Consider the following 10,003-nt stretch of genomic DNA (forward strand, 5'->3'; position numbering starts at 1 on the left):
GATTATCTTTATTCTTAATAAAAAAATTATTTTTAAAATGGCTTACATTTTATCCATTTTTGAAAATTCATTTAATTAGTATCATCAATTTTCTTAATTGTTTTTATTTTTATTTTAGAGTACATACATTCTTTAAACACGTAAAACCATATGTATATTGTTGTATATACACAAATTTATTATTTTTCATTTTTACAAAACATATTTATTGTACAGGTCATCAAACATTCGAGAGATATCTTATTAGTTTATAAAATGCAATAATGAAAAGGTCGAAAGATATAGATATAAATAGTCACTTGTGTTCCTAATAATATCTTCGCAGTTTTAGATCCCGTCCAGTTTCTTTGATTTAACACCAGTTTTAGATTCGCAAGGCTTCAATTCGGATACAATACGCACAACGATTACAAATTTCTTTTAAATGATATTTAAACTACCTTACTGAATCAAACAAGTAATTTTTACATAAAAATGTTAAAAGGTATGAATAAGCGCATTCTTTGGAAAAAGAAACTATAATTCTAACAGTATAGGGTTAATGTATCTTTACACTTTTATCGTGCATGAACGTCTGCAGAAGCAACGAGGGCGCATATAAAGCCCAAGCCCGCAGAACCAGGGATTTTTATAAGTTTGAGGGCTCTGCATATGTGAATACACGAAAGAAAATTGCTTTTTGCTTTTCTTGAATAAAAGTATACAGTCTAATTGATAATTCCTTGATAAGTTATATAACAAGAGCATCGCTAGGCGGATCATGATATGCCCGAAAGGGTTTTTTTTAGCAAGGATGAAGCATTTGTAAGACATGGGAATTAGCTGTTCACCCTATAAAATTTTACAGCTGTAGGTTGATTAAAACTTAAGTTATAAAGCGGAAACTGTTTTCAAATTTAAGGTTATAGTGACCTTTACCTTTGACCTAGTGACCCCAAAATCAAAAGGGATCTTCTACCCAATATGCACAATCATCATATGAAGTTTGAATATTGTGGGCCACATGGAACTTAAGTTATGCTGTAGAAACTGTTTTCAGTATTAAGGTAAAATGACTTTGACGTTTGACCTTTTGACCCCAAAATCTATAGGGGTCTTCTACCTAATATGGACAATCAACCTATGAAGTTTGAATATTGTGGGCCACAGGGAACTTAAGTTATGGTCCGGAAACTGTTTTCAGTTTTAAGGTAATAGTGATCTTGAACTTTGACCTATTGACCCTAAAAACAATAGGGGTCTTCTACCCACTATGGACAATCATCCTATGAAGTTTGAATATTGTGGGCCAAATGGAACTTAAGTTATGCCCCGGAAACTGTTTTCGGTATTAAGGTAATAGTGACGTTGACCTTTGACCTTGTGACCCCAAAATCAATAGGCGTCTATCACCCAATATGGACAATCATCCTATGAAGGTGTAATATTGTGGGTCAATTGGAACTTAAGTTTATACTTCTTTTATTTGGTCTATTCATTTCAATCTATCTTAAGAATAGTACATTCTGGCATATTTTCGTCAATATTTTCTGATACATAACATTTAGCTATGACACCAGGTTCTAACACATTGTCATATGGGTTCCAGTCACCTTCAGAAAGTTATGTATTCGATAATCTTATCGCCGACCTCTCTTAAGCAATATCAGAATAGGAACTGGAAAATCTAAAACAACACTATGAACGTAAGTTGTCAAATTAAATGAATATGTTATGGTCACACGACTTGCATAACAAGCAAATGCATGCTAAGAACAGTTTGACTAATGTTATAACCTAATCATATTACCATTTAAGAACATTTGCTTTGCCGTTATTTTTTGCATGAAAGGATCTTTTCAATTTCATTTATCTCTTTTTAACAGAGGCATTATATATGAATCTGCGATATGCAACTTTTTTGTAAGTTAAAGAACTTCTATTAACATGATAAAGTTAAATAGAAACAATCAGTACGAAATACTTTGAAAATAATCTTTTGCAGCAACATCATTTAAAGTATTTTTATCAGATGTGCAACATGTACAGACTCCAAGAGGGATGTTTGTCTTTCAGAGAAACATGGGATTCATTAATAACTACAACATACTGTATATCCAGCAAATTGTTCGTGTTCTTGACAGAGAAGATCTTGTGGAAAAATTGCTAAAATATGCACAAAAGTTTGAGGAGGATACAGTTCTGCATTTTTTCCAGAAGAAGACAATAACCAGTATAATTATATATAATATGAATTAATGAATATACGCATTTTTGTTCGTGCTGACAACGAATAAAGAATCAATTTTATTTAAGGAGATGATATAGAACTTTTTAAAAGCACACTAATTTTTTATAAAGTGGTCTGCAATACAGTATTTTTATAAATAATTTCTGTCATGTTCATTTTAAGTAATGTATATATAAACAGGAATTACTTCACCGACCTAACCTTAACTGATCAAATTTTATATTTCAGCTGACGGATTTACTCAAGTTCAGTTTCATAATAAAGGTATAGGGATTTCAGAGACTTGCCAACTGGAAGTGTTTCGGAGAGAAGTATCTGGGCTACTGCTTTGTCCTCTCCATGAAGTGATCATTAGTGACAAAAAATCAACAATACAGTCAACAAACAGCACTATCTTATACGAAAGAAAGACCGATGGGGACAATTCAACTTCATTAATTCCCAATTACAGCTTCAAGAATTCTCGATTTCAACTTCACGAATTCACGATTTCAACCTCATGAATTCAACTTCGTGAATTCACGATTTCAACTTTGTGAATTCAAGATTTCAATTTCACGAATTCACGATTTCAACTTCACAAATTCACGATTTCAACTTAATGAAGTTGAAATCGTGAATTCACGAAGTTGAATTCGTGAGGTTGAAATCTTGTATTCATGAAGTTGAAATCATGAATTCGTGAAGATGTAATGGTGTGAATTCATGAAGTTGAAATCGTGAATTCATGAAGTTGAAATCGTGAATTCGTGAAGTTGAAATCGTAAGTTCACGAAGTTGAATTCGTGAAATTGAAATCGTGAATTCATGAAGTTGAAATCGTGAATTCAAGAAGTTGAAATCGTGAATTCATGAAGTTTAAATCGTCAATTCATGAAGTTGAAATCGTGAATTCGTGAAGTTAAAATCGTGAATTCAAGAAGTTGAAATCGTGAATTCGTGAAGTTGAAATCGTGAATTCACGAAGTTGAATTCGTGAAGTTAAAATCATGAATTCATGAAGTTGAAATCATGAATTCGTAAATTTGAAATCGTGAATTCTTGGAGTTGAAATCGTGAATTCGTGAAGTTGAAGCCGTGAATTCATGAAGCTGAATCGTGAATTCCGTATTTGAAATCGGGAATGCACGAAGTTTAAATTGTGAATTCATGAAGATGAAATCAGGAATTCATGAAGTTGAAATGGCCCTACCGGTCTTTCGTAATCTTAACACTCATGATTCCAACATTGTTTGCTGATTTCCTCGCAAAACAGTTAGAAAAAAAGTCAACGCATCATTAGGTCATTTATGTTACTTAACGTCGACTTAGTTATCTCCAATGACAATATAGCAAATAAAAACAAAATATGACTAATTGTACAATTATTGTATCTTTCGGACATGATAGGCATCGTACTGAATAATTTCCCTGTGATACAATTGTTTTATCATGACCATAACTATTTTTTATGTTTACAATATCGTAAACGCCTTTGAGGTGAGGAATTTAAACCGACGATAAGACAAGTTGTTCAATGATTGTATTTTGGACATGACATGCATTTACGAAATAATTTCCTTGTGGTAAGAATTATTAATACGACTTTTGTAAATATGTTTTTGATATTAAATGAACACACTTGTAGAGTTGAAATATGTTACCTTAATATATCTACGACCACTGTGCAAAATAAACGATGTTTGAATTAAAGCTTATTTGTTTTCTTCCCGAAAAGACACTATTTAAATATCAAATATAATTATTTTGTAAAGCAATGAAAATAAGGGTGCTAAAAAGTATTTCGATATTGAGACGTACAATTAATGTTTATCATGGTGGCGGTTTTTTTAGTTTACCACTGAAAAGTAATAGATTTAAAGTAACATTATTGTTTGAAGGCAATTAACAGGAAAATCTTAACATGTAGCATGATGTTAATCATTACCCATTATAAAAGTTATAAATTTGTACATAAAATTATTATCTAAAAGAAAAATGTTACTATTCTTGATGGTATACAGATATACTTGATAAATATAATATTCATATGTATATCCGATCAGTATGAAAATATTGTCCATATATATGTTTCTGTCACTCATCACTATGACGAGCAATAATTTTGGGTAGTTGAATATTTTTGTAATAGTATAAATTAATAAACATAACAATTATAAAAATAAACACAAATGCTGTTAAATCTTACAAAATGAATTTTAGTTAGTTATTTTAATGATGTTTTGCTTCCTGTGTAACAAATCAAGTTCTTCTAGTAATACATTTTACTCTGTTTACAACAAAAATGAAAAGTGCTTAATGGAAGTTGAAGGTTTCTGATTTACACATTTTGTCTTTTATCTTTTCCGTTGCTCTCAAAACAGACAACTTCTTTTCTATGAAAATAATACTCGAATCAGCAAATGAAAATACCATTATTTTTTTTCCAGATGAAAACGCAGAATTATAATAAATATTCAGTCATTAATATATTTTAGTCCATGTTTCCACACTTTATTCTGTTATTACAATGATGCAGCGATAACATAAACTCGTAAGTGATTTCGTTGGTGTACGATTAAATGAGATTATGATGATTTATACTAAACAAGACAAAACTTGGTGCACCGAGTGAATGACATTGTCGTTAGACTTTAGGAGAGCATACCACATAAATGTTGTTGTTGTTTTTTTCAAGGGCTCTGAAGGGCTCTGAAAACTATCCAAGATTTCATGAAATGTGTCCAAAGAAAACCGATGCCCAAACATTCCAGTGTTTTGTCACAAAACAAAATTTAAAACCTTGTAACATATGAACACAGCAGTGTTTGAGTAAGAAGTGACAAAAGTCCGGGGCCATAACTTACCTTATCTCCAATAAATTTGCAAGAAATTATCAATGTGTATGGATATACATGTTTGCGCCACAATGCCTACCCTTTCATGCTGGAAAATATTTTTAGAAAATTCAAATGATGCTTCGTTTGTACTTTTGGAGTACTACAGCGTGACAGCATAAAGCATGACGGACGGGCGGACAAAAGGCAAATCACAGACCCATATACTTATTGCTCTCTTAATCAAAATAGCATTATTAACTAAAATTCTTTAAGCAGTTTCTTTCCTCAATCATATAAATATATATTACATTTTACATTATCGTGTTTCATTTAACTCAGGAAGGAATGCTTGTTAAATAGTGCAGGTAGTTTAACGTATTTTCAAGTTATTACTAACCATTTCTTAAACCAATCAAGTATTTGTGTTGCCATGTGGCCAAGTTATCTCCATTTAACCAACAGTCTTCTAAGAGCTTCAAATGCTATCTATGCTGACTGATCAATGCTGCCATTGTGCGCTTTTCAGTCAGTGTATAGATGATTGCCCTCAATACAGTTTACGTTATAAGAAACAAACGAGATGTTAAGGGCCGTCCGTAGCCGCTGTGTGGGTAAGGTCTTTGGCTTCAAACCATTAGCGGATGGGATGTGGATTAGAATGCCACTTTTTATATGAGAAAGTCATCAAATAGCATATGAAACGTAGGTGGTTCTGCTCAGGCGCGAGCTCGTGTTTCAAAAACTGCATAGAGGGCAGCCAGAGATATTCTTCCGCTAGTAATACTGTGATGGTGAAATATTAAAAACAAACCAAAACAAGCAATCTGGATTCAAGTGAATTTATTGTTAGATGAAGGTTTTACCTTTTAAAGCGATGAAAACAAAATAGGATATGATCTTTCCATGAAGAAATAATAAACAAATTCCTTAAAGATCCTGTAACACATTTTTGAATTTTTAATATATCATAAATATGGTGCTCAAATTGAGATTTTTCAATATTGTAAGTTCAAAAAAGCATTATTTATAAAGATATTACCTAATTTTACACTTCATGCCAATAAAAGGAGGTAATTAGAGATTTATTTTCTATAAAATATTAGTCAAAATTTTCAATAACAAATGAATGCATATTTATTTGGAGTAACATTTATCAGATATAACCTAAATGTTCGGACCCTGAAAATTATTCGGATTTCGTAATCCGGAATTCGGAAGTTACACTGTCTAATATAAGTGATAAGTTCTGTTTACACTGCGAAAGTGAGCATTGCCAGTCGCATCCATCATCACTTCCGTTCATGAAAAGCAACATCAAGACGAGACTGCTATAATTTTAGTTACAATATCTTATTACCAATCCATTGGCATTCTATTGAAACAGATCAGTCGTAAACCTATCTTCTGCCTTCAGGGGGTTTATCGAGGAGGCTACGAATTCCACGACACAAGGAATCTCACACATACTTTGCAGGGTCCCAATCATTCCTGTTTTATGACGAACACCGTTTCATCATTTCCATTAGACGTCGTATTTTATATCTAAGCCGAAAAGATTACAAAGTACGAAGGAGTCAGAAGTGTGAAAGATGATACAGAACGTACAGATGATGAATTAAACACAAAACAGAATCTAAACATACAGTCATAATGAACAGATTAAAATAATTTCGGTTTGCCGTGTAATATAAAGAATGTTAACCCTTGATTAATTTCATAACAACTTAAAATTTAATGTTAAAAAGAGGTGAAAATAATCTAAAATATAGGAATCTGGAAAAACGGACTCGGATTGTGTTTATTCATGCGAGATAATGTAATATGCAGCATCGTTTACTCTTAAAAACCTATGTGCTGAATAAGTTATTCCGAAGGACTAAAAAACACTGACGTAAAGTACGGGGCAACAGCTGCAAATTGTCACTTGACACCTGCTGTTGTGAAGGATAAAATTTTGAAAAAGTGATGATCTTTTAGTAGCAATGAAATTGCAAACTCGGTTTGATTGAGTCTATTCACGAAAGATAATTCAATGTGCAAACTCTCTAATCCTGTCTAGCACCGTCATATTTTCAACACTAACTTGAATCAATGATTCCGAAGGAACAGGAAAAAAAACGACGTTAAAATAGCAGGTTTATTCAGAGTAGTTACTATCATATATGATTATCTTCAAACCATTGACGTACAACAAGTTTGGTGTCGCAATATGCATAGTTATAAGACGAAACAATGTTTTTTGGGGAAACAATAAACACAAATGCATGAGGATTGCAGACTCGATATAATCTAGAGTCTGTTCATGAGGGATAATAATAAATGCATCTATTTTTAAGTCTTCCTTAAATTATAAGAAATCCAGTATTTGTTAAATCTAGAAAAACCTAGAAAAAAAGATAACAGATAAAATTTCAGATAAAACAAAAAAAATGAAATTTAAATACAGATGGACTTGAAATAATATAAGATTTTTAATCAAATATGAAATCGAAAAATGGATGCGTTATGAACAAATGCAAGCAAGCACAATTTTACGCAACATTTTCGATTTATGGTGTAAAGCACTAAGAACAGAGATCGGCATATTTGAGCGTTATTTCTTTTAAAATATTACTAGATGAACTAATAGAATTTATTGAAATCATTATTTATATGAAATACGTCATAGAAATATATCATTCTTGGACCTTAAAGATCTATTATTGTCGTATACACTGTATTATTACATTATAATTCATCGTTAGGTACATACTCAACCAAAACCAGTTTAACATAATTAAGTGTGATGTTTACATTTAATGATTTTTGAATTACATGATTACATGAATAACTTAAGAAGTACAAGTTAGTAGAATGAAAACATTCTTAAACGTTTTTTTTTTTTCTTGTTTCTTTTTCGATTAAAGATCGTATTCAAATCATTAAACTAATTTTATTTATAAGACTTTATACATAATTTCGGAAGCTCAATTATCTACATTATAATAAGTCAGAATAACTATCACAGTATGAATGCCTTATATCATTTCTATGAGACTCATATTTCATTCTTTTATAACTACCCTGACAGACAAAGCTTAATAATTGAGTATTGGTATATGTAAATGCGGGATAGTAAATAAGGTGCAAACATTTATTGCGTTTTATATCATTACGAGGGCTGTCCGGAAAGATCGTAGACAAGGCTTTAAAATTATTATAAGCAGTCTTATCAATGTGATTATTATATATTTTAGAAAGGAATATATTTGCAACATATTTCTAAGTTTGAAAAGTATGATAAAAGTAATATTCGCAAAGCACCAATGGTAACATGATCAACTAGTCACGGAGCACTTTGATTTCTTTACTATAGCTACTTGAATAACAAGTTGCTAAAAATTGAAATTTTAGCGAACAATCTCGTTTTGTTATTGTGACATTATAGGATACTATTGCATGATATTAAGTGAAAATTATGACGTCATGCGCAAGTAAACAGCATATTAACGACAGTTATAGGTAATGAAGGTGCGTAAATTCTGTGTTGCAAACATGACGTCAAATTCAAGGGAGGAGCAACATAATGTTCTTTAACTTCATAGAAACGCTAAACTGACACCAACTGAGATTAAATTGTTTATTTCAAAACATAAATTGACCAAAAATTTTAGAGGCAACTTGTTCATTTGACGGCTTTGACGTTATCAAAGTGCTCCATGACGATGTATATATGTTGTATGTAAATACTATTAAAATACAAAGTCAACGTAAATCACAATTCAGTAATTTTTTTGTAAATGTGTTCACTATATATGTATATTTATGCTGACACAATTTGTACAACGAATGTATTGTTTTAAAGTAAAAAAATGAAGAAGTATATTAACATTCCGGACATCCCTCGTATCTACAGATTTACATAAAAGAGCAAAATATTATTTTAAAATAACGGCAACAAGGATAGGAGTTTTTTATGACATCATTTTTCTTTTCTTCCTTGATGTGGTTTACGTAATACCGTATAAAATAGCTAATACTTTACTTGTAAACATATTATACCAAACACATTATAGTACTGAAATATAATTTATGATTTCCTTTTAAAGTAAGTTTTGAATTGTAAAAACTATACTTGTATTTCAGTCCAATCGTAAACCAATGATTTTAAGTGGAAATGATAAGGTTTGATTTATACTTTATAAGAAAATAACATTACGTGTCATTCTATGTAATAAAATGCGAGTCCATAGCTTATAATCGTTTTCCGTACTTTACTGATTGCTGTAACAGAACATGCGTTTATCTTTTGAAAGAATACCATGTCGTGATTAAACCACCCGGTGTGTTGACTGTCTTTTAGCTCGTTATTATCATTATAAGCAAATAGATTACAACATTTTAGCATGAACATGAATAGAAATTCAATCCAACTCGTTTTTATAATAACATATTAAATAATAAGTCCATATAAATAATTGTCCAGTTCTTCGACTTCAAATACACTGATTTGACCTATGACAAATTTATAACATGATATCAGCAAGTATATCTTATACTAATCAAATTAAGAGTGAATCGAAAGCTAATACATTGTTTATCAATTTATAATTTTCTTGACTTGGTCGGGTTATCGTGATTGATTTTTCCTTCTTTGTTTAGACGTTTAGTGTTTTTTCCCATTATACATAAATTTAAATTTGTTTTTGAACTTTTTAGTTTTTTTTATACCCTTTAAGCGTTTTATCTACAAACATTTCAAAAATCATTTTCACACATCAACGGATGTTTTTTTTTGGTCAATAAATGGTCCTATTTTAATTGATTTGTGTGTTTGAGACTAGTAACGTACATACTTATTTGGTTGAGGAATATTACTTTTGGTCATGGGAGAAAGATGTTTTTTTAAATAGTTATATTAAATATTCTAGTTATATACAATAGTGAGAAAAAAAAAATGTAAAAGGAATTTTAA

The sequence above is a fragment of the Ruditapes philippinarum genome, unplaced genomic scaffold, assembly GCF_026571515.1.
Source record: "Ruditapes philippinarum isolate M1 unplaced genomic scaffold, ASM2657151v2 ctg4126_1_1_1_1, whole genome shotgun sequence".
Taxonomy (NCBI): Eukaryota; Metazoa; Mollusca; class Bivalvia; order Venerida; family Veneridae; genus Ruditapes; species Ruditapes philippinarum.